The 3,639-nt window shown below is 31.4% G+C and overlaps 1 non-coding gene across 1 annotated transcript; it reads left to right on the top strand.

The window, feature by feature from the left end:
- The first annotated feature begins 971 nt into the window (after nt 1-971).
- LOC139903371 (small nucleolar RNA R71) lies at nt 972-1,078 on the top strand. Its single transcript, XR_011778196.1, has one exon. It is a non-coding gene; the product is annotated as a small nucleolar RNA R71 (small nucleolar RNA).
- The last annotated feature ends 2,561 nt before the right edge of the window (nt 1,079-3,639 follow it).

The raw sequence follows: 3,639 nt of genomic DNA, 5'->3' as shown, positions 1-3,639 counted from the left end.
ACATAAGGTTTTTCCTTAACTATGTTATCTTCATTAACCTTTTCAACTACCGGTTCTGTTTCCTTTTCTTGCTCAGATTGTGGTTCCTGTGGGGTTGGAATAGAGTCATCAGAAATTACAGGCATTTCAGGTGGTTTAAGTGTAATACCACTTCTTGTGGTAATATCTTTAGCTATTTCATTTCGGGGGTTAGCATTTGTGTCGCTAGGTAGACTCCCCAGTTTTCTTTCACCAATTAACCTTGCTAGGTTGCTTACTTCTTGTTCCAGATTTTGAATAGAAACTTGTTGATTTCTAAATGATTGAGCATTTTGTTCATTAATTTGTTTCTGAGATGTGAAAAATTGCATTTGAGATTCAACTAGCTTCGACATCATATCTTCTAAATTTGGCTTTTTATCATCGGTTTGTGGTGGTTTATCTGGAAAAATAGGTCTTTGCTGGTTGTAAGTATTATTGGATACTTGTTGATTGCTAGGACCTTGTTGGTTGTCGTATGGAACATTTCGGTTATAATTCTGATTTTGATTGTAGTTTAGTCTTGGCGGTTGATAATTAATTTGATATTTATTTTCAGGCCTTTGGTTTATATATGAAACATTCTCTCTTTTTCCATTGTTTGTTCAATATTGAGACAATCTTTTGTCAAATGTGGTCCTCCACACAACTCACAACTAATTCGTATTGCCTGAATATCTGTAGTCATCTTTTCCATTCGTCTCTCGAAAGCATCTAACTTTGCAGAAATGGAATCAAAGTCATGGCCAGAATCGGCTCTAGCCGCTTTAGATGAACGAAAAATATCTTTTTCTTGATGCTACTCATGTGAGTGGGAGGCTGTGTTATCAATAATTTTGTGAGCTTCAGTTGCGGTTTTCTTCATAATGGAACCAACAGCTGCTGTGTCAATGTCTTTTCGGGTAGCAACGTCACATCCTTGGTAGAATATTTGTACTATTTGATAAGTGCCTAAACCGTGCTGAGGACATCCTCTCAATAACTTTCCGAATCTCGTCCACGCCTCATATAATGTTTCATTTGGCTTTTGCGTGAACGTAACAATTTCTCCTTGAAGTCTCACGGCTTTAGATGCCGGAAAGAATCTTTTAAGAAATTTCTCAACTAAAACATACCATGTGTCAATTGCCCCTTCAGGTAACGATTCTAACCAATCTTTGGCTACTCCCTTTAAAGTCCAGGGAAATAATATGAGATAGATCTGTTCATCCTCAACTTCTCTGATTTTGAATAGAGTACAAATCCTATTAAAGGTTCGAAGATGTTCGTTTGGATCTTCTTTTGGCGTACCACTAAATTGGCATTGATTAGTTACCATGTGTAGGATTTGTCCCTTGATTTCATAATCTGGCGCATTAATATCTGGCTGAGTAATGGCATGACCTTGGCCCGTGCGTGTGGCTCTCATTCGGTCTTCCATACTTAGAGGTTCCTGATTTTCCATGATTGAATTTGTTGAATCTGAATCACTAGAGGATTCAGATTTAATGGTTTCTTCCTCGACAACCTCTGGTTAAATGATTTGTGGTTCAGGAGGAATGATTAGTGGTTCAGGATCTCTAAATTGTCCTTGAATATCCTCCGGGTTCTCAATTGTGAGGTCGGGTTTAAAAAATGGATTATCGGAAATTTGAATTGGAGTACTTGGTTGACTAGATGATGATTCTAAAGAAAAATCAACGGCGACAATATTGGCTAGATGTCTTGATCGAGTTACAGGTGGTGAACGTATGAAAGGTGGTGAACGTTTTGCCCGGTGCATTCACTGAATATCCTATTAGTTATAAAGATAAAAATTATATAAGTTATCAAATTAATAGACTTTTATGATTTTGCCCACGTTTCGAATAGCCAATAGATGCAGCAGGTAGCCAGGACCCTTTAAATCGGAAGCCCACAACTCGCCACTAACAAATCCAACTATTACTACGAACCAGAAAATTTTGGATGTCTATCAATTTAACCGCTTAAAATAATTTTTCGCTAAAATTTTAAGAAGATAAAAAGTCTATGCCCTAAAAACTAGAGCGTAGAAATGAGAAAGAAAAAGAGCGCGTCGAAAAACATCGAAAAACAAAGATAAGAAAGAAAAACGTCGAAACTTAAAAGTCCAAAAACTAAATATTAAAACTTGCGTCTAAAGGTATTAAAGCTTAAAAGGAATTCTAAACGGAAAACGGCAATTACTTAAAAAGGCACTAAAATCTATTAAATATTAAAGCGATAAGTGACGTCGTAAAATCCTAAAGCTTCTAAATCTTAATCTAAAGAAAAAGCACTTAAGGAATTTTACGGCAAAGCCTAAAAATCTAGAAATATAAAATAACTACGGCAAAAACTAAGTTAAAACTAATTACGAATGATAAATATACAATTTATGAATTAAACGATAAAAATATACAATTTATAAAAAGAAACAAAAAATGATAAAATTGCTTATTTTTATAAAAATATTATTTTTATATTATTATTTTATAAAAGTATTAATTTTATAATTAATAAAACTAATTAAAACTTAAAAACTAATTAAATTAAAACTAAAACTAATTATGTATTAATTAACTAAAAACCCTAATTAGGTTTAATAATAATAATTATAATTAATTAAAACCCTAAATTCGTAATTAATGCAGTCAAATGTTGCAGTCTGAGACTGCTCCGCGACTACGGTATCCAGGCCCAGAAGTGCTCCGCGCCTTCGGAGTAATGCAGTCTATGATGATTGCAGGTTCAAACTGGTTCGGGCAGTTTCAATTTTTAATTTAATTTGATTTTTTAACTTTTTTTCTGATTTTAATTTATAGAAAGTATTATATAATTTAAGTATAACTTATATTTTAACAAAACTTACTTATTAGTTTTTTGTAACTAAAAATAAATAAAAACTTTTTAATTTAACACTTAAAAAATAGATATATATTTCTCTTTTTTTATATTTATATTTTTGTTTTTAATATTTAAAACTTATAAACATATATTTTTACAAAAATAGACTAATTTTTTTTATATATATAGCGTTTCGCTTTCGGATTCCCCGGCAGCTGCGCCAAAAATACTTGATGTGTGCGAGGTGTAGTACGAAATAGATTATATTTTACTACGAAATACTATTAAATACGATACAATTTACACAAGTTATTTATTTATTTATAGAATGGGATATACCTAAACCTTACTACAACACTTATAAGCAGTGTACCTAATCGTAGAGTAGTGAAGTTTTTAGTAAGTCCGGTTCGTTCCACAGGGATACACTTGAGTTTAACGCTATATTTTTCACAACTATATTTGTATATATATATATATATAAGTATTATTATTATTATTATTATTATAAAAAGTGTGTTTTACCGTTTAGTGACCGGTTTATCGATTTTAAGTTCTAACGCAAAATATTAAAAATAAAAATAACTTAATTTAAAGCGTAAAGTAAATGACGATAAATAAAAGTGCGATAAAATGAAAGTACGATAATTAAAAGTGTAATAATTTAAAGTACGATAAATAAAATGACAGTAAATAAAAGTGCGATGAGATATAAAATAAAGGAATTATGCTTATTTAAACTTCCGTAATCATGATGTTTGATGTGTTGATTTTAATTTATTATCATGGGTTAAT

The sequence above is a fragment of the Rutidosis leptorrhynchoides genome, chromosome 3 (assembly GCF_046630445.1).
Source record: "Rutidosis leptorrhynchoides isolate AG116_Rl617_1_P2 chromosome 3, CSIRO_AGI_Rlap_v1, whole genome shotgun sequence".
NCBI classification, from domain to species: Eukaryota; Viridiplantae; Streptophyta; class Magnoliopsida; order Asterales; family Asteraceae; genus Rutidosis; species Rutidosis leptorrhynchoides.
Note: the sequence above shows the minus strand (reverse complement) of the source record. Positions and strands in the feature narration are given on the sequence as shown.